At 38.5% G+C, this 23,313-nt stretch overlaps 1 protein-coding gene across 3 annotated transcripts in view; it reads left to right on the forward strand.

Moving 5' to 3' along the window:
• eya1 (EYA transcriptional coactivator and phosphatase 1) overlaps positions 1–23,313 on the forward strand; it is a 125,917-nt gene that overhangs the window by 36,923 nt on the left and 65,681 nt on the right. The window lies entirely within an intron of this gene.

The raw sequence follows: 23,313 nt of genomic DNA on the forward strand, positions 1-23,313 counted from the left end.
CTGTGTTTAGGGTTAGGGTGTGTGTGGATTAGAGTTAGTCTGTCTAGGTTAGGGTGTGTGTGGGTTAGGGTAAGGGTGTCTTTAGGGTTAGGGTGTGTGTGGATTAGGGTTAGGCTGTCTAGTTTAGGGTTTGGGTGTGTGTGGGTTAGGGTAAGGGTGTCTTTAGTTTACGGTTATGGTGTGTTTGGATTAGGGTTAGGCTGCCTATAGTTTAGGTTTGGGTGTGTGTGGATTAGGTTAAGGGTGTCTTTAGTTTACGGTTAGGGTGTGTGTGGATTAGGGTTAAAGTGTGTGTGGATTTGGGTTAGGGTGTGTGTGGATTTGGGTTAGGGTGTGTGTGGATTAGGGTTAAAGTGTGTGTGGATTAGGGTTAGGTTGTCTATAGTTTAGGGCAGGGGTGCCCTTTAGGTCGATCGCAAAGTGTGTGTCAGTCGATTGCCTGCCAGACATTGAAAAAATAGATCTAAAAATTAGCGATCATCAATTTTCATAATAACGTCACTTTTGTCAAATTGATCTAAAAATTAGCAATCATCAATTTTCACTATGACGTCACTTTTGTCACTTGATTGACATTCGCGGCACCCAAGGATTTTGTGAGATGACGCTGGCTGCTGCGAACGCTATATTAATAAAAAAAAACGACCGTCAGGAAGGCGAGAAACACTTTTTATTTTAACCGACTTTCGCACCAAACCTGCTGTCAAAAGCCTAAAGACTGACCGCACAGTTCCTGTCTTCACAATAAAAGCTTTGCTCCAACCTGCCTGCGCTAAAAATAAGAGTCACAAAGCTAGCGCACACAAGCTAGCAAGACACAGAGTTTGCCGCCAATGTATTTCTTGTAATGTGTATAAAAATGAATATGAAAGCTGGCCAAACAAGATGCCAAAAACCAACCACTTTCATGTGGTATTGGACAGAAATTAGGACTTTTTTATTTTCCACCATTCGAAAATTTGGAAGTTACCAGTACTACTGTGAATCCTGTCTGATTCCAATCCTTGCAAGTCATCAGAATCAGGTAATACATCAATTTATATTGTCTTCATGAAAGAAAGGAATCTATATGTGTTAAACATGCTTTTTATTAAACACATTTAACATGTTAACAACAAACGTCTGTTCATAAATAAATAAATACATATAATATATATATATATATATATATATATATATATATATATATATATATATATATATAATGTATGTATGTATGTATGTATGTATGTACAGGTAAAAGCCAGTAAATTAGAATATTTTGAAAAACTTGATTTATTTCAGTAATTGCATTCAAAAGGTGTAACTTGTACATTATATTTATTCATTGCACACAGACTGATGCATTCAAATGTTTATTTCATTTAATTTTGATGATTTGAAGTGGCAACAAATGAAAATCCAAAATTCCGTGTGTCACAAAATTAGAATATTACTTAAGGCTAATACAAAAAAGGGATTTTTAGAAATGTTGGCCAACTGAAAAGTATGAAAATGAAAAATATGAGCATGTACAATACTCAATACTTGGTTGGAGCTCCTTTTGCCTCAATTACTGCGTTAATGCGGCGTGGCATGGAGTCGATGAGTTTCTGGCACTGCTCAGGTGTTATGAGAGCCCAGGTTGCTCTGATAGTGGCCTTCAACTCTTCTGCGTTTTTGGGTCTGGCATTCTGCATCTTCCTTTTCACAATACCCCACAGATTTTCTATGGGGCTAAGGTCAGGGGAGTTGGCGGGCCAATTTAGAACAGAAATACCATGGTCCGTAAACCAGGCACGGGTAGATTTTGCGCTGTGTGCAGGCGCCAAGTCCTGTTGGAACTTGAAATCTCCATCTCCATAGAGCAGGTCAGCAGCAGGAAGCATGAAGTGCTCTAAAACTTGCTGGTAGACGGCTGCGTTGACCCTGGATCTCAGGAAACAGAGTGGACCGACACCAGCAGATGACATGGCACCCCAAACCATCACCCAACCATGCAAATTTTGCATTTCCTTTGGAAATCGAGGTCCCAGAGTCTGGAGGAAGACAGGAGAGGCACAGGATCCATGTTGCCTGAAGTCTAGTGTAAAGTTTCCACCATCAGTGATGGTTTGGGGTGCCATGTCATCTGCTGGTGTTGGTCCACTCTGTTTCCTGAGATCCAGGGTCAACGCAGCCGTCTACCAGCAAGTTTTAGAGCACTTCATGCTTCCTGCTGCTGACCTGCTCTATGGAGATGGAGATTTCAAGTTCCAACAGGACTTGGCGCCTGCACACAGCGCAAAATCTACCCGTGCCTGGTTTACGGACCATGGTATTTCTGTTTTAAATTGGCCCGCCAACTTCCCTGACCTTAGCCCCATAGAAAATCTGTGGGGTATTGTGAAAAGGAAGATGCAGAATGCCAGACCTAAAAACGCAGAAGAGTTGAAGGCCACTATCAGAGCAACCTGGGCTCTCAAAACACCTGAGCAGTGCCAGAAACTCATCGACTCCATGCCACGCCGCATTAACGCAGTAATTGAGGCAAAAGGAGCTCCAACCAAGTATTGAGTATTGTACATGCTCATATTTTTCATTTTCATACTTTTCAGTTGGCCAACATTTCTAAAAATCCCTTTTTTGTATTAGCCTTAAGTAATATTCTAATTTTGTGACACACGGAATTTTGGATTTTCATTTGTTGCCACTTCAAATCATCAAAATTAAATGAAATAAACATTTGAATGCATCAGTCTGTGTGCAATGAATAAATATAATGTACAAGTTACACCTTTTGAATGCAATTACTGAAATAAATCAAGTTTTTCAAAATATTCTAATTTACTGGCTTTTACCTGTATGTATATGTGTGTGTGAAGATGAGGTAGATCACCTCAACTTGGTCATTTGAAAAGTAGCTCGCCTGCTGAAAAAGTGTGGGCACCTCTGGTTTAGAGTTAAAGTGTGTGTGGATTAGGGTCAGGGTTTAAGTATAGCTGTGTAAATTAGGGTTGATGTCAGGGGTTAGTGCTTGCTGTGTGTGGATTAATGTTAGGGATTCAGGTCAGACGTGTGTGGACTAGGGTTGGTGTCAGGGGTTAGGTGTTTGCGGATTAGGTCCAAGGGTTAGGATTAGGTGTTTGTGGATCAGGGTTGGTGTCAAGGGTTAGGATTAGGTGTGTGTGGATTAGGGCCTGGGGTTGGGGTTTGATGTATGTGGATTAGGGTTGGGGTTAGGATTTTGTGTGTGTGGATTAGAGTCAGGGGTTAGGTTTTGGGTTACGTCTGTGTGGATTGGGGTTGGGGTCAGAGGTTAGGGTTAGGTGTGAGTGAATTAGGGTTGGGGTCAGAGGTAAGTGTTAGGTGTGGGGATTAGTTAGGTTTAGAGTTAGGTGTTTGTGGATTAGGGTTAGAATCATGGGTTAGTGTTAGGTGTGTGTGGATTGGTGTCTGGGTCAGAGGTAAGTGTTATGTGTGGGGATTAGTTAGGTTTAGAGTTAGGTGTTTGTGGATTAGGGATGAGGTTAGGGTTAGGTGTGTGTGGATTAGGGTTAGGGTTAGGTCTATGTGGTTTAGGTTAAGGGTTAGGTATGTGTGTGTTTGTAAAAACCTCGAAAGGGACAAGCGGTAGGAAATGGATGGATGGATGGTTGAAAACCAAGCAAAATGTCTTCGTAGGGGCCCCTTGACTAGTTGTCCCTAAAGTCATTGACCATTTGTCTAATGGTTATAAAACTCGGAAGACATCCGTAACATGTGCACTCGCATGTCTAAATAATTCTGAGCACAACCCACAGGGGGCGCCACAAGTCATCAATAGTTACAGGTAAGTAACTTCAAAAAGAAACTGAAAACTTACCTATTAACCACCTATATTTAATGCCTCATGTAGGGTAGACTACTGTTGGGTTTTGCATGGTTGAATGAATGTATGTATGTATGTGTATGCTTGCTTTTGTCAGGAGTTGTAGGTGCCAAACCCCAAGATGCAGAGAAGGCGGAAGGCATTGTACGAGAAAACATGATTTAATTAAACACTAAGGCAAAACAACAAACAAAAGGGTAATAACAAAAGGCGTGCACAAGGCGGAGAACAAACTTGGTTATGAACTGAAATAGCACAGAGGCTAACTTTGGACAAGAAACAAAAACACTTACTGTGACACGAAGGAACTAGGACATGAGCAGAGTGAAACAAAAGTAGACAGAGCTACAACGACAAGTGTTAAGACAGGTAGTAATGACAATGACAATAATCCAGCACTGACTGGAGGGGAAGGCAGGTTTAAATAGCAGCTGGCTGATTGACACCAGGTGTGGCCAGGTGCCAATCAGCCACAGCTGAGGGGAAGCAGCACTCAGGGAGACAATCAGGAATAGAAGACAAAATAAAAAGCGCTGACAGAAAACTAAGACAAACGCAGAGGAAAAACTAAAACACAGTCAAACTGTCAGGGACAAGCCTGACAGCTTTAGTACTATTATCTTGTGTTAATTATATAGCGTTGGTTTTTTTGTTTGTTTGTTTGTTTTTTTGTTGTTGTGCTTGCTACCATGTTTCATCATTCCATGTATATACTGTCCTCTGGACCCCCTGTCAAAAGCTTCTTCGAGCTTATTTGGGGGACCCTTTCACGTACCAACATCTTTAAATGATGATATTCACTACTATTGTAATTGTTATATGGTATTGTGAATAAACTTGAACTTGAACAGTAAAAAAAATAAAATAGAATAAAATAAAATTAAAAAAGTACCATTAACAACTACATTGTGGACCACATTTGTGTTAGTTATGTTCACAAAAATATTTTTACTCTCCAGATTGTCCATATAAATAGAAGGCTTGAAGGAAATGTTTTTTTTTATTTGTTTTTAGTCGAAATAAATGTGCTAGAATGAGGCTTCGGTTTAAATGCAATCATCACTCGTAAGCAGGAGGCCGACGAGCAACACAGTGTTCCATTCTTTTAGCTGTTGGTGTTCTTCTTCTGTCACCACCTCTTTAGCATAAGGAATGTTCAATTCCATCCTTATTGACAACCTTTTTTTTTATTATTATATATGTATTTAATCAGCAGATGTTTCTTTTTTGATCAGATGAGTTGGTGGATTTTGTGTTGATCAGTAGCAGCGAGCGAGGCCTTGTAGTTGGAATAACATTAATAACGGTGGATGTGACGACGGAAGACTTCCACTAGGCTCGGACAAAACACGGGGCTGTGTGGTAATGGTGGCGGCCCTTGGGGGTCTTAGCGTCCCACTGATACAATCTGGAGAAGACCTGCTTGCTTAAAGCCGTGGGTGACATATAGGGAACAGCCCCACCTCCTTGTCCATAGTCTACCAACTTTTCTGTCTTTTTTTTTTTGCCACAACCTCCCTCTCCCTCCCTTTAGTCCATTCCCTCCCTCTCTCTACCCCTTTCGGTCTCTCTCTCTCTCTCTCTCTCTCTCTCTCTCTCTCTCTCTCTCTCTCTCTCTCTATCTCTCTCTCTCTCTTTCTCTCTCTTCTCTTGCTTTTTCCACCACTTCCTCACACACACACTGCCTGCAGCAGTAATCGGACAACTCTCTTTTCCTCACTATAGGACGGGGGTCTCCTGAGATACAACAGCGCGGGGGCTCCGATGGCTTCCAAAACGTAGAATGAAAGAGAAAAAGGCCATTTTCTAGTCCTACCATGACAGACGCTCCGGAAGAACTTTTTTAAAGAAAGTCTGCAGTCCAATTTACTGGATTGCTCTCTTTCCGCAGTTTTTTTTTTTTAGATTTTTTATTTTTTTGTGTGTGTGGTTTTTAAAGACAGGAGAAGGGATAAAGACACACGGATTCAACCATAATTGTAGTGAGTATGTTTTTTTTTAATATGATAAAGTGTGACCGTAAAAAAGTTTGCTGTGTGCAAAATGCCCCATTTCAATCACGAATGCAAAATTTAAGCACAAGTAAGCACAAAATATTTATAATAACTATATCGAAAGTAATTTTTAGTCATTCATTTTTTTTTTTTTACAAATGATGAAATAAAGGATAAAAATATTTTTCATTCAAACATTTGTTTAATGGTTACAGCAATAAAAGTCAAAAATATAATTAATTTAAAAAAAGCATGCTTTTTTAGTTTTAGTTTAAAATGAAGTAAAATGAACTTAAAATGTGGTATTTTCCACTACTAATATTCACCTTCAGAGTAAGGTTTGGATATTAACTCTATAATTTTAATGCGCCTTTTGAATATGTAGTTAGTCACACAAACAATTGTTGCACTTTTTAAAATATATTTCCCTGCCAAATGATATTTCTGATAAAGAAAAAAAAAATCCCCTTATTTCCTATCAAAATGTTAAGTCATTTAATTATAAGTATGATTCTGTTCTAAATGTTTAAATAGCAAAAACACGCAAACTGAAAGTTACCGGTTGACATTTTACGCCATCTGCTGCGGCCATGGAATGCTGAGATGCGACCGCGACGTCCAGGCCGACCGAGACCGAAGGCCGGACTTAAGAGTCCGCCGCTTCTCAGTCGCCATCAATTGCAGTACACATGACTCCTCTAAAGTGAGGGACGTGTTAATGCGTTTCACTTCCACGTCAAACTCCATCCTCTTCATTTCTCTCCGAGGTGTGTGTTGCTACTACACTAAAGCACACGCACTAGGAGCTTCTGTGTGGACAAACATGACAAGCGTGTGCGAGCGTCTGCTTCCATTCACTCGCACAATAAACCTTATTTATCCAATTAAGCCGTAATGAGAAGGCTGATTCGGGAGGGTCTGTTTGCTTTGCATATTTGCTCTCAAACAGGAGTAGTTGGACTGCAGTGGCATTGTTTGCCCAAGGCCTGATGATGCCTGCTGTGTGCAGAAGTGTTTGTTGCAGCTTGCACTAATAGAGTGGAGCAGAATGGGAGAAAGAAACCGGGATGGGGTTGTTTACTAAATACTGTGGTGTTGTTATTTTGTTAACACATAACTGTTTGGGGGCTGACAAAGCAGGAAATGAGCCTTAAAGATAGACAAGTACTGATAATGCAGCAAAACCCTCCTCCTGTGTTTTATTATAGTGCTGAGATATAGCGCTAATAGGGTTTGTTTACATTAAAGTACATGAAAAGGAGTAGGCAGAAGCCGCGCTTATTTAATCTGTGTCTTGGCAGTTACTGTGTTTAAATGTTGCCGTTTTCTAGCATTGGAGAGAAAAGAATGGAAAGTGTGTAGCATAATGTTTTTTCCCAATGTCAATACATTGATCAAATACAAAACAATTGAATACATTACCAGAAATTTAAGATTTAAAAAAAATATATATATATATATATATATATCCATCCATCCATCCATTTTCTACCGCTTATTCCCTTTTGGGGTCGCGGGGGGCGCTGGAGCCTATCTCAGCTACATATATATATATATATATATATATATATATATATATATATATATATACTTTTATATATATGTATATATATATATATATATTTATATATATATATATATATATATATATATATATATATATATATATATATATATATATATATATATATATATATACTGTATGTGTATATATATATATATATATATATATACTGTATGTGTATATATATATATATATATATATATATATATATATATATATATATTTTTTTTTTTTTTTTTTTTTTTTTTTTTTTTATATTATCATGCTCTTTCTGGTGTATGCACAATTTCACCACTTCTGATTGTGTAACATACAAATAAATGCATGTACGTATTAACTACTGTGTATCCTGTTTTGGAGTGATAATTATAAAAGCTGTATTTATATAAGCCGTGAAACATAAGCACGACAAGATTAAAATTACACTGCAAAAATCGGCGAATAATTACATTGCTAGTTCACAGTAACATTTACAGTAGTGTGACATTTCTTTACAGCAATTCACTGTAACTGCCGAGCTGTGATTCTACAGTGAATTACAATAAACTAAATGCTGTAATTTTACAATTAATTATGATGAAATTACAACTATATTTATATATACTAATTTATATATTATATATATAATATATTATATTATTTATTATTATTATTGTCTATTGTGAGCGAACTGTGGCGCTGAATTTCCCCCAGGGATCAATAAAGTACTTTCTATTCTATACTATTCTATTCTATTTTATATTCACAGTTGTAATTTTATTGTCGATTACTCTCGTTTTAACAGCATACTGCCACCTACTGTACAAGCGTGTGCAACGTGGTCTACGGAACCCCTTAAGAGACAAATCAGTTTGAATTTACAGTAATTTGTTGTGATTTTACTGCAAAATAATAGTTAATTGCTGTGAAATATAAGGGTATCTTAACCTTTACAGTCATTTGCTTTAAATTTTAATTAATGTGAAAAAAGTACTGTTAAATGCTGTGAAATCACGGTAATTTTTTTTACAGTGTAACGTTTGTGACCACACTCCTTTTTTATCCCGGCCTCATATTGCACAGCGCTAGATTTAAGTGCACCTTAAATCTTGTTTGATGGTCCCTGAAAGGCGAGGCCATGTCGTGGCCTTCTGGAAATGATTGCAAAGGTTGAAGAGCCCGGAATTAACAGATTTAATGTAGCCGTCCAGCAGTTACCGTGCCACCCTGCGAGCATCGGCGACCGTGCCACGCTTCACCAGCTGCCACGGTTTATTTGTACAAGCCCTGAAAAGGTCCTGTAAAGTGCAAATATGTGCTAATTAGCCCTTATTTACATGTAAATATGCACTCAGAGTTAATTTGATTCTAAATATGCGGCAGCTATTTAGATACGAGGCGCCATTCCTCGTCGTCTTGGAGCCAAGTGAACCGTGCCTACGTCCGTCCTCGCACATCTGTGTTCAATTGTTGTCTGCATCTACATTCTTCTGCCAGCGGATTTATTTTTCCTGGGCCACCATGTGGACTCAGCTGACCAGCTTAAGTGGGGATTAGTTGTTTTTAAAGGTTCCATTTTGGATTCAAGCGCTGTTTAAAGAGGTGTAAATCAAAACAGGTGTAAAAAGTGGACTAATGACATGAATAAGTTGTCATGCAGAAAATGTTTGCTGGATTTTTTGTTTCCAAGTTAGCCTTCACCTGCAACCATGCATGCAGACATGTTCCAAGCTAAACATTGTTGTTTACCTTTAAAGCAAACAAGCAAGCAGGCAACCGTGACAGAAGCTTCTTCTTTTTCCTCTTCTTGTCCTTCTTCTTGTTGTTGTCGTCCCCCCGTCATGATGACACATCCAGTGCCCGCTTTGTTCTCTTCAAAGACACACCAGCAGTTCAGGTTGAAGTAAGAAGCACATGAAAGATGCGCTTTCTTTTTTGTCCCGCCCGTCCCAGCAGCAACAAATATTTAGCGGCACAGAAGAAAGGCCTTTAAAACCTCACCTGGGTGCTTTCACCTGCTCGCAATGGATGACAATGCACACACACACGCACGCACACAAACACACACACACACGCACGCATACACGTCACTCCAACAGCCTAATGGCTCCTTCCTCATGTTTTTTTTCTTCTGCTCATCGTTATGGTTTTCATCTATCTTGCCTCCATTGTCTTGCATTCATTCTCCGTTTAAAAGCAATGTTTTCGTAGGAAAATAAGCCACAAATATAATTTTAAATAAAAAGTGTTTTACTAACTGCCCAGTTGTGCATCCCCTCTTCAAATGTGAACAGGTTAAACAATTTGGACACCAATTTTTAAGACGAACAAATAAAAAAAATATATGAAATGACAAAAAAATTACATCCATTCCCTTTTTATTTATTTCCTTTTTTATATTTTTTAAAATCCTCCAATTTATGGCAAAAACATGTCACGAGGATTCTGTAGAACCTCCCTTGGCACTAAAACAGGGGTGTCCAAAGTGCGCCCCAGTGGCCATTTGCGGCCTGTGACTCATTTTTTATCGGCCCGCTGCAAATTGTACGTATGAAATTAAACAAAAAAACAGCATAAATTGGGAAAAAACAGAACAAATAGACTCACTTTTAAAATAAAAAGTTCAAATGTTGATATAACTAACAGCGGCCAGACTCTGAAACTCATTACTACAACACATCCATCAACTTGCGTCAGTAGGCACCTTTTAAATCCCAACTCAAAACATACCTGTTCAAAAGTGCTTTCCCACCTTCACTAAATTTTTTATTTTTTGATTGTTCCATCTTATTATTAATGACATATTTGTAGTAAATTCTAAATTGTGATTGTTTATTGCATGTATAGTGACTTTGGGTATTATCATTATTATTATTAATTAGTATTATTAACACAATGCTTTGTGAAATATGTTTTTTTTTTTACGAAATCTAAGAATTTTAATAAAAATCCAAAAATTGCGCAGTACAAGCACGCCGATGAGGTGGCAACTTGTCCAGGGTGTACCCCGCCTTACGCCTGAATGCAGCTGGAATAGGCGTCAGCCCCCTGCAAACCTGAGAGGGATAAGAGGTAGAAAATGGGTGGATGGATGGATGACACAATATAGTATAGACAAGGGATTGTTTAACTTTTTGGCCCAACTTTTGCACTACAGAGGGGCTTGGTGCCCACTCAGATATTAACACTGAAATAATAATCTTACTCCTGATTTAATTGTAATAAACTATTATATCTAACCTACTTACAGTTTACAACCGTGTCAAATGATACTACAAAAGAAGGTACTCATAAATAACTGACAAAAATAAAAGAAGGGACTCAAATTACTGACGCAAAAAAATGTACATACAACTATTTGGTGCTAAAGTAATTAAACTAAATTAATAATAAATATGTTTCTTAACTCAGCTGTTAATACATTTAAAGTGCAATAGAAAATACAGCTTCACCTCTTGAGTCATAATTTTTGCGCTTAAGAAACCTCTCTACGACTTTAGCTCCAGACCCTTATCTGTTTATTTGATATTGTAATTACTGCCACAAGTGGTGGAAAAATATATTACAACTGCCCATACAGACCACAGCTGAGAAACCGATATTTTTTGGTGGTCCTCTCTGCGGCACTCGTGGCCTAACAAAGGGCCCTGTGGTTAAGAAACACTGGTATTGGCCCTGGTGGAAAACGTTTGGTTGTACAATTTGAACACAATAAAAAAAAAAATGTAATAAATAAATATATTATGTTGGTCCCAATATATTAAATAAATGAAAATTAAATTATATACATAGAAAAATGACTATAAATTCAAGAAAATGTATTCATATAATTTGCCCACTGCTCCCCTCACCTCCCAGGGGGTGATCAAGGGTGATGGGTCAAATGCAGAGAATAATTTCGCCACACCTAGTGTGTGTGTGACAATCATTGGTACTTTAACTTTAACTATAAGGGAAAAACATGCTCCATTTGTGTGGAAACATATAATTTATGTTTGGGAATTTTGAATATACTTTTTTTTATGTGGGTACCGGACTGCTGTGCCATATAGCTTGCCCCCTCCCCTTCCCCCCACCCACGCCCCTTGTGGTTGTCATATAATTTAAATCAAAAATCTTGTCTGCCATTTTTTTTCCCTTTTTATACTCTTGACCTTTTTATGGACCCCGGTATCCCCACGGTGGGCCTGAGTCACGTGTGATGTAGTGTTATGGCCGTGTGCCCTCTTGATGTTCTGGAGGCGAGCGGGCAGAATGTAACTTGTCAGCTACAGGAGAGTAATAGAGGCATCGGTGGTGTCATAGGAAACATATGTGGCTCCATATGCTCTCTGTGTTTGGCTGATTTGTCTGAGATGCACCACTGATCTGGGGGCCTCTAAAGTGCCCCGAGTGTGGGGGCCTCTGAAGCATGATTTTAGTCTTTTACAATGCACATATATATATATGTCCATACAGTATGTTATTCCCTCTATGCCTCTTTGCTCACAGTCAATAGGCTTTGAAGTGTATGTGTGTGTGTTCGCCTGCGGGAAGCAGCCCTGACGGTCATTAGGAGCTGTCAGTATAGGCCAGAGTTGGGTAGGGGTGGAGGTGGGAGGGGGTGCTGATAAATTTCAGATAGTGTCAATTGCACATGAAAGATGTGCTGAAGATGCTCGGCGCTGTCACGCTCCGCTTGTCGCCGCTCAACACGTCCCATCTTCCTGCTTACTGCCCACCTGCGCCGCCCCCCCCAGCCCTCTTCCTGCTTACCTTGGCTAAAGTCGCTTTGCATGTTGATTAGGGGGAGGGCTAATCCAGTTTGCAGCTGTCATAGACCAATGATGAATCACCTTTCCGTCACTTGGCAGCGCTCCCCTCTTTGCTCTGGGGGAGGACCTGTAGGAGGAAACAACGGGCCGCCACCGCCGCTGCCTCTCGCTCGGGGAGACAATGTCCGCCTCTGTTGGCTCGGCCCTGTCTTCCCATTCAACAATAATGTTTTCTCAGAAACGAGTCTTTTTGTGCGGTGCCCCGTGACGGCACAGGGAGCTGCAGCAACAGGGAGTGACATTGTTACTCCGAGGGGCTGTTAGAGGCAGCAAAAGGCTTTTGGAGCTGACCTCTTGAAGGCTTGTTTTAAAGGAAGTTAATAAAAATTAAAAAAAAGTCCTCAAGAGTGTGGAAATAGATTTTTTTTTCACCTCCTTATGGTGGTTCTCTATTATTTTCTATCACGCCCCCCGTTGGGACAGACATTTTTTCACGCCACCCATATTCGAATATTGTTGTGAACCTGATCATATTTATTAATTGATTGTGTGTAAGTGTTAAGCTGGTTACAGACAAACACTAACTCCAAATAAAACGTGTATCCTACTTAAAGAAGAACTGCACTTTTTTTTCAGAATTTTGCCTGTCATTCACAACCCTTATGTAAGACAAGAACACGTATGTTTTTCTTCTTTTTTTTTTCATTTTAACTAGTAAATAAATATGATCAAAAGTCAGCTTACAATGGAGCTTATTGGAGCTGCTTTATTCTGCCTATAAAGCAGGGATGTCAAACATGAAGCCCACGGGCCGGATCAGGCCCCCGAACAGGTTCAATCCGGCCCGCGTAATGGAATTTGCTAAGTGTAAAATTTAGCTGCATTTTCAAATTAAAGAAACTGCTGTACTAAATGTGCCCATTGGATGTCGCAAAAGCAATTCTGTGAGGCAAGCAAATGGTGTATACCAAGTAAGAGGTACACGGTAAAGTGGGGCTGAGACTCCTCCCCCTTGACCCAACATAAAACAAACAGGAGTAAAATAAATAATTTGTAACCCCTCCTAAAATGCTGCATGAGACACTGCACATTGATATAGTTCTTTGAAAATGATTGTCTTATCTGCAACTTTAAAGACACTTTGTAGAAACACTGAAATTAAGTCTAAGTTCATTGTGTTCTTCATGGAGTTTTTGAAACTGCACCAATTTTTAAGTAACTTGAAGTGTTGAAGTGGAAATGACAATGAGGTAGTTAATACATAGAAGTGTTTTAATTTACGCTTTATTTTGTTTTTTGTTCAATCCAAGACGGCCTGTGATTTAAAGTTTAATTACTTTGTAGAAACACTGAAATTAAGTCTAAGTTCATTGTGTTCTTCATGGAGTTTTTGAAACTGCACCAATTTTTAAGTAACTTGAAGTGTTTTGTCAAGAGGATTATTTGTGATATGTACATTTTCTGAGTGTGCTTGTTCTAATTTGGGCCAAAGTAAAACAAAGAAAGCAATCTGAAGTTGCCGTAGTTGTATTTTTAAGTTATTATGCCATGATTTTACCAGAGATGTCCGATAATATCGGCCGGCCGATAAATGCGTTAAAATGTAATATCAGAAATTATTGGTATCGTTTTTTTTTATTATCGGTATCGGTTTTTTGTTGTTGTTGTTTTTGTTTTTTAATTAAATCAACATAAAAAACACAAGATACACTTACAATTAGTGCACCAACCCAAAAAACCTCTCTCCCCCATTGACACTCATTAACACAAAAGGGTTGTTTCTTTCTGTTATTAATATTCTGGTTCCTACATTATATATCACTATATATCAATACAGTCTGCAAGGGATACAGTCCGTAAGCACACATGATTGTGCGTGCTGCTGGTCCACTAATAGTACTAACCTTTAACAGTTAATTTTACTCATTTTCATTAATTACTAGTTTCTATGTAACTGTTTTTATATTGTTTTACTTTCTTTTTTATTCAAGAAAATGTTTTTAATTTATTTATCTTATTTTATAAAAAAAAATTAAAAGTACCTTATCTTCACCATACCTGGTTGTCCAAATTAGGCATTATAATGTGTTAATTCCACGACTGCATATATCGGTTGATATCGGTATCGGTTGATATCAGTATCGATAATTAAAGAGTTGGACAATATCGGAATATCGGATATCGGCAAAAAGCCATTATAGGACATCCCTAGATTTTACCCATCACGCCCGTGTGGGAATAGATTTTCCTCCATGCGGCTCTTGAGCTAAAATGAGTTTGACACCCATGCTATAAAGCAGTGGTTCTTAACCTGGGTTCAATCGAACCCTAGGGGTTCGGTGAGTCGGCCTCAGGGGTTCGGCGGAGCCTCCGCCGCGGAGGTCAAGACACACCCAACTCATCGTGTAAATAAAAACTTCTCCCTATCGGTGTATTATGGACACCCCCAAACAATGTTCCCTCTAATTTTCCATCTGATTTGCAGGTGTGTAATTTGTTGTGGTTCATGCACAGTTCATTTTGTGCACCAGTAAAAAACATAACTTTGTCTTGAATTAAAAAATTGTTTTTTAAAATTTTTTACTAAAGAAGGGTTCGGTGAATGCGCATATGAAACTGCCGGGGTTCCGTACCTCCAACAAGGTTAAGAACTACTGCTATAAAGCCTTTAAAAACACATCCAAACACCTCCATTAAGGTTTTATACACCTGATGTAAGTATATATGTAATGTAGTAACAGGCACATTTATAATAACATGTAATATTTACGTATTTTGATCATTTTAAGCAATCGCGGCGCATTAATTTCACAATCCCATCACAACGTTCGTTTTTTCCTTCAACAACATTACTGATTATTACTCACTGCAGATTTTACTAGAGCCAACAAACATAAAAAAAAAAAAAAACATCACTTACTGTACAATGTCTGCTGTCACTGGGATGCTGACCGATGGATGTTCCTATATTCCCATTTAAATAAAGAATGACTCATAATCCTCGCGAAGAAAAAAGGGGGTTGGAACCAAGTCTCTTTTCATGTCTTTCTTGCCATTTCCGGGTCTAAATTGTATGTGAAAGTTGACCAACTTGTTTGATTATGTCCTCATTTTTCTACCATCAAGGTAAGAGGCATGATTTATGATCTAGAATAAACTTCCACGAGCTCTGACGTGAGAAAGCAGCTCACCAGCCGATAACGTCAATTTAGCCACACAAGATAGTGATCACGGCGCTGCTATAAATAGTTTGTCTGCGTTAGCGCTTATGATAACAACATCACTAATACAACATTTAAATGGAGTATTGTTGGGGCTTTTTGAATGGTTATTTATTGGGTTTCATGGGCGAAATAGAGGACTTCCTGTTGGCTACGCTGTAAGCTGACTTTTATTTACGTTTATTTACGGGTTAGAATGCATTAAAAAAATACATACATACATTCTCTTGTCTTTCATAATGATTGTGAACTATAGGCAAAATAAATACAAAAAAATGCAGTTCCCCTTTAAGATTTTTTTTAACCGTGTGGGCACTACTTTTTTTAATAGCAATAGAGTAGCAAAAATATGGAAAAAAGTCATCAAGAAAATAAAGAAGATCTGCACTTTTTTATTTATTTTTTTGCATTAAAGTTTTAAATAATCGTCTCTTTCTAGTTGGCTAGCAATGCATGGGAGTAATCCATTCTGCATCTGAATCACTCTAAAAAAGTATCAAAAAATACTCCATTTACATTTTGTGACCTGAATATTAACCAAGTATTAGTGATATTGTTATTATAAGACGCGACCTATTTTTGGACGTGCCATGATCACAGAGAGGTTGCTAGCTTGTGCAGCTACAGTGTTGACATGTTGATAAACTGATCTATTCATGCATCATGATCGCCTCTAAATTCATTCTAGATTATAAATCATGCCTCTCACAGGTTTTAGCCATAAACCGAGAGGTTTATCATCTGTGACATCCAATTTAGACTTGGAGATCGCAAGAAAGAAACGAAAACTCAATTTTTTTAACCCTTCATGTGGATTGATTCCTTCTTCATCTAAACGGGAAGATATGAATATCCCATCAGTCAGCATCTCAGTGAAAGCAGACATTGTACTGTAAGTGATCATATTACTATATTGGTTACTAGGTTTGTACGGTATACTGGTACTAATAAAGTACCGCGGTACTAATAAATTAAAAACGGTTTCATAGTACCTGTTTAAAAAAAAAAAATTCCACTACTAATTTTTTTGCGGACATTACGGCACGACGTCGTCACATCGTGACATTGCTGGTAATACGAGAAGAGGCGCATTTTGGCCAGTGTTTACAAGCAAACAGTGTGGAAACAGAAGAAGGGGAATGAACATATTCTGGCTTTAAAACTAACAATAAAGGTGACACTATAAACACTGAAGCTCTGCAAGAGATGCTTTAAAACATAGCTAGCTCGCGGCTAAAGTCCATCCGCAGTCGGCAGTATTTTAGCTACTCCTAAATCACTAATCCTCGTCTCCATGGCGACAAATAAAGTAAGTTTCTTACAAGTATCATAGCTGCAGGACGAGGAATAGCTAAACATGATTCACACAGACATCGACCGTACGAATATGAAGTACCAGAGCTGTATTTAGTCAATAGTACAATGATTACATCCATATTTTTTACTATCTTACTTTTTTTTTTATTATTAATATTATTTCTAAACCCAGGAAATATGTAACTGGACACAAAATAACTGTATGAACAATGTATGACCCTGTAACTACTTGGTATTGTATTGACACCAAAATTTGTAGTATCACCCAAAACTTATGTGAAGTACCCAAACAACAGAAGAATAAGTGTTTATTTATATTTTAACAGAAGTGTAGATAGAACATGTTAAAACAGAAAGTAAGCAGACATTGACAGTAAATGAACAAATAGATTAAAAATCAAATTTCTACAGCTTGTCCTCATAATTTTGACAAATTAAAGAATGGGAAATGACACAATATGTTACTGCATACTTCATCAGCACTTACTTACTACTAAAAGAGAAGTTGTCTAGTTTGTACACTATTTTATTTAATGCCAAAATTGCTCTTTGATCTCAATAAGAAATGTATGTGTAATGTATCATAAGATTTTCTGTAAAATAAAACCAATAATGACATTTTTTGTGGTCCCCCTTTTTTTGAAAATTATCGAAAAACATTTTGGTACCAGCACTGGTACCAAAATATTGGACCACTCTAGTTGGTACTAGTTTGTATTTCTTGTTTAGCACTTACCAATAGTGTTCACTAAAGTTGGATCCATTTAGCACACAGCTTCTAAAACATGTTGCTCATCTTCCGTATATTTAGGCTAAAAAATATAAGATTTTAGATCAAGGAAAAGTAAACATTGTGATGCGTCTGTGAAATTAATACACCGGCGCATGCTTAAAATAAGCAAAATACGTAAATATTACATGTTATTATGACTGTGCCCGTTTTTTCATTACATATACACTTAGACCAACTCCCATTGACGTCATTGTCATTGACGTCATTGTTATCGGACTTTTGCTAGCAATGAACTCGCATTAAAAATAAAGAAAAACATGCGTTCTTGTCATACATGACGATTGTGAAAAGTGAAGCTCCCCTTTAAGAGTGTGTAAAACGTGTTTGGATTTATATTCGCTTCTACGTTTGTGCTCAAATCTCTCAATCATACTTCTGCGTTGAATTGAAATAGACATACATGTCATTTATTTTTTTATATTTTTACCCCTGTGAATGCCCATTTAATCTAATTGTGTAAATTTTTTTATTTTTGAAAGATTTGCATATAATGAATGATGGTCCATATAGTAAATGTTAAAGTGCTGTGGTACTGGTGTAAAGATCAGGCCTAAATATACATTAGATTAATATCAAAACTTATTTTGGTGCAGCGTTGTTATTTTTTGCTCTGTCACATTACAAACTTTATAACAATGTAATATCATGGGGACAAAAAAGTAACCACTTACTACTATTATATTTAATTTTTTTAACTGTACAGTCGTAACACAATATAATTAGGCATTTTCTAATTTCAGGGTTTCATTTTAGATAAAGAGTACACTTTGTCATATTTACTGTCTGTGATTAGATGGGACAAATTTTGTTCAAGTTTTTCTTACAGGACTTTAAAGCGGTGGTGGTTTTCGGTGTGAGAAGGGGTGGTACGTAATGATGCGATGACGTAGTAGTCGATGATGGCTGTTAAAGTTTCTTTTGGTGCGTTTTTTGTAGTGGACAAAACCGTGTGTGTATGTGCGCAAGTGCACTTGAAAAAAAGTCTCTTAGATAATACATTCCAATCGGAGTAACACAACCGAAATCATGGCTATAAATGGAGCAAGAATTTACCTTATCGGACAAAAAAATCTCCAATATACTCAAAAAAGGTCAGATATACTCATTGAATTACTTGTATTCCGTCATGTGACTTCTTCCCGGAAGTGAAAACCAGTGGTGGTCAACTAAGCGAAGATGGATGTTGTACAGCAAGCAGCGCGCAAACTATCGGAGTACAAAAGAGGCTCAAATCTTCCTGCAAAAAGCAGATACGACCAAAAAATCTAACTATGCAATGGAATATATCTTTATACTTTGTCAAAAAAAGATTTGTCAAGTGATATCAATGATTATACGTTGATCGCCTTCCCAGACATTTTGAACTATTGTGCTCCAGACACCATTCTACACGCCAAAACAGATGGAAACTTGAAAAATCATGGAGGTCTACAACTTCTTTGTGTGTGGCTGGGTCAAGGAAATTGGTATCAAGACTTTTGGCCGGGTAAATATGCATTTCATGATCTAACTTTGCCTCTCAGATGCCATGTTTGTTGCGCTGTTTATGGTATGCATGTTTTTCCACGGCAGCACGGTGGAACAGGGTTTATTGCATGTGCCTCACAATACGAAGGTCCTGAGTAGTCCTGGGTTCAATCCCGGGCTCGGGATCTTTCTGTGTGGTGTTTGCATGTTCTCCCTGTGGGTTCCCTCAGGGGACTCCGGCTTCCTCCCACCGCCAACAACATGCACCTGGGGATAGGTTGATTGGCAACACTAAATTGACCCTAGTGTGTGAATGTGTGTGAATGTTGTCTGTCTATCTGTGTTGGCCCTGTGATGAGGTGGAGCCTTCCGCCCGAATGCAGCTGAGATAGGCTCCAGCACCCCACGCGACCCCAAAAGGGACAAGCGTTAGAAAATGGATGGATGGATGTTTTTCCACATCTTTATCTAGATATAACTATAGATGTCAACATTGTGTATGTGCAGAAAGCTTAATTTATGATTGCTGCCTTTGGTAAAAGCTTAACTCTTGTAGATTTTTGCTCACATATGCTTTCTTTTATTTAGACTTGCTGTGTTGGTGCTTTTCGAAACTCTTGTAGAAAACATGTGTTTAAGAAATACAAATAATATCAAAATAATACTTAAATGGGAAATAATAATCGTTCAAAGTATATCAAACAAATCTTTAACGAAGTGATCACTGCAAACTCGTGCATTCTTCGACTCCGCTCCCCTGGACTGGAATGTGTGCCAATTTTCTAGTCGTCCTTTCGTAAAAATCTTGCACTCTTCCGCCCTTTTGATAACGTTTTGAGGAACTCTGAAGAAACGTTTATCCTTTTCGCGATTTGAACGATTCATAGAGCCGAAAACAAGACAAGTATAGGACATTTCTTCTTCGAGAAAGGCTAAATGGCGCCTAGTACCCATTAAGAACAAAGCTAGCTTGACCACCACGCATATTCAATGTGTGGGACGTGAGCCGGACGCGACGTCAGTAAAATCTAAGCAATACAAGAGCTCCATATACCTTCTCATATTTCCTTCAGAATGTAGAATCATTTGAACACTGCTGCCATCTAGCTGGAAAGTGTGTGTATTGTTCAAGCATGAATAAAATATGCTAAAGCTGGAAGTCCTCCCACAGTCCCAACTGCTATAGTGGAACATTTACTTTTGTGTGTTTATACTTTCATAAGTCATTTTTTTACATGTACTTGAGTATGTTTTCTTTTTAATTATTGTACTTGATGATGGTAAATTATATATTTTTTTCACTTTAAACCAAAAATGGTGTTGCTTCATTAAAGAACATCTGGCTTGAGACATATCCTGCATCCCTTCAGGGAACTTTTACTCTTGGGTATATTTTCACTAGGTATGTCAAATCTAACGAGTTAACGCATGCGATTAATCACGAAAAATATTGCACTATTAATGTATAAATGCAGATGAATCACACAATTTATTTTGAGCGCACATGCTCCTTTATCTTTACTGCAGATATGCAAAGATAAGTAAGGTGGTATATTCCCCTTCAAATTTCACCCTGACAGGACTGAAGAAAAATAAAAAAAACTAAGGTCGTTTGCATGCACTACATCAATGAATTCTTAAAACACAGTGATTTATTGATTGATTGAAACTTTTATTAGTACCGTATTTTTCGGACTATAAGTCTCAGTTTTTTTCATAGTTTGGCCGGGCTCCAGTGCAACTTATATATGTTTTTTTTTCTTCTTTATTATGCATTTTCGGCAGGTGCGACTTATACTCCGGTGCGACTTATACTCTGAAAAATTCGGTAGATTGCACAGTACAGTACGTATTCCGTACAATTGACCACTAAATGGTAACACCCGAATAAGTTTTTCAACTTGTTTAAGTCGGGGTCCACGTAAATCAATTCATGGTACAAATATATACTATCAGCATAATACAGTCATCACACAAGTTAATCATCAGAGTATATACATTGAATTATTTACATTATGTACAATATTTACAATCCGGGGGGTGGGATGAGGAGGGTTTAGTTGATATCAGCACTTCAGTCATCAACAATTGCATCATCAGAGAAATGGAAAACAGTGTAGGTCTGACTTGGTAGGATATGCATAGCGAGCAGAGAACATAGTGAGTTCAGAAAGCATAACAACAAGTATATACATTTGATTATTTACATTTGGTTATTTATAATCCGAGGAGGTGGGATGTGGAAGGGGGAGGGTGTTAGTCAAGGGTTGTGGTTGACTGGAGGTGTTGTTTTAGTGCGGTTTTGAAGGAGGATAGAGATGCCCTTTCTTTTACACCTGTTGGGAGTGCATTCCATATTGATGTGGCATAGAAGGAGAATGAGTTAAGACCTTTGTAAGATCGGAGTCTGGGTTTAACGTGGTTAGTGGAGCTCCCCCTGGTGTTGTGGTTATGGCGGTCATTTACGTTAAGGAAGTAGTTTGCAAGTTTAAAACTTAAAAGCTATTTTTGAGGCCGCCGCTAGCAAGAACGCTACTCGCTCCATGCAGTGGACGACCGTATACCCGCGGCAATGTTGTCAACAGAAGTACCAAACATAGTAAGTTAAGCAGAGCTTTAGTAACACCTGTGATTATTCGTGATTAATCCAAATGAAAAAGTCTGGTTAATCTGATTTTTAAAAAAAATATATAATTTGACTTCACCAATTTTAAAATAATCACTTACTTTTTTACTTTATGTTTAGACTTCCACTTTTATTTCCGTTTGTGTAAACCTTAAGCAAAGTAACTATTTTTACTTGAGTTTAATCTTCTACTTCCTATTTTCCATCTGAGAGGGCCATACTAAAGGGTGACCCAGAAAAACATTAAGCATAAAAACCTTAATAAATCCTACAAATGTCCTGCAAATATTTTATTAACGATCATTCATCAAATGTTCTAGTTTTTTGGTCGAATTGCATGAAAGTAATTTTCTTTGCAAAGTGTGCTCCAAATAGGCTATGTGGCGTTGGAGGCAAATTTGCATAGATCGCGCAATATTGTCAAGTACTCAAACACATTCCTCTTTGTGCTGCTGTAACTAAGATTTGCACAGTCCTATACTCTCTGAACTTCCAAACCCAGTCAAAAATTTGGCTTTTTGAAAACAAAACATTCCAAAAATGTGCCCGCATTAAAGTGTATGATTGTATGACACAAAATGTATTTTCCTTGGTTAACATGTTGAGGAAGACTATTGTTCAAATTGTTAATGCACAAATGCTGACTTAAATGTATACTCTGGGGGGGGGAAAAAAGACGAGAAAAATTTAAATGAACAGATTTATTGAAATATTTGTGTTTGTTTATTTTATGGGTGACCCTGTAGATCAGGGGTCCCCAAACTCTTTGACTCGTGGGCCGCATTGGGTTAAAAGAATTTGGTCAGGGGCCGGGCTGTATATATATATATATATATATATATATATATATATATGTGTGAGTGCTCGCGCACAGGGTGCGTGTGATGCGTCAGTGCGTTAGATATGTGGCAGAAGTGCTTGTAGTTAGTGCATGCTGCATGCTGCCCCTGCTTGCTACTCTCTGCTTACAGCTATCGCCGCCAGCTAGCCCCTGGGTGGGTGAAAAGAGGAGCCGAGTGCGTAAGCCTCCTCCTGCTGGTACACAGCCTCTCCACCACCAAGACCCCTACAGTGCCTCCTCGCGGCCACACACGGTAACTGGGACCTTGCGGTCTCAGGCTAAACTGTAGGGGATCTCGGAGCAGCAGTGGGCACCAGAGGCGAGGTGTGCAGGCCCACCGGTGTGTGGACACGCCCTGGCATCCGCCAACCACTGCCCCATCTATGGGTCAAATAGTCGTCATTCCCCCTGCCCCCCCCACCCGCTGCCTTGTGGTACCTTTGGGAGAAGGAAAGGCTATGGGAGTAAACCCAGACAGAAAATCAGGAGTGGAGCCCCTGAGGCGGCTGGGTGTCATTGCTGACCCCCTGCCGGCAGCTCCTGCAGCCAAGCCGATGCCAGATGTATTGCCTTGCTTTCCTCTGGGCCACATCGTCACGGCCGAGAGGGGGATCTTGATGTCTGGGCAACCCAAGATCTCCATACTTTCTGCCCAGGCTTGCGCCACGGAGAGGTCACTCCAGCCTCCCCCCTAAAGGGAGGAAACAACACGGAAGCTGGCAGTCTTAAGTTCCACCCGATTGGCGCCAGCTTCGACGGTGGGAGGAATCATTGAGAATGAACTCCCCCAGGCGCAACCCATCGTCACTACTGACGGACGGATGCCTATGATGATATATATATATATATATACACACACACACACATATATACATTGTCTTTTTAATCCGTTTTGACATTTAACATTGTCACGTTATCGATGGGAAAA

Source organism: Nerophis lumbriciformis, linkage group LG07 (genome assembly GCF_033978685.3).
Source record: "Nerophis lumbriciformis linkage group LG07, RoL_Nlum_v2.1, whole genome shotgun sequence".
Classification (NCBI taxonomy): Eukaryota; Metazoa; Chordata; class Actinopteri; order Syngnathiformes; family Syngnathidae; genus Nerophis; species Nerophis lumbriciformis.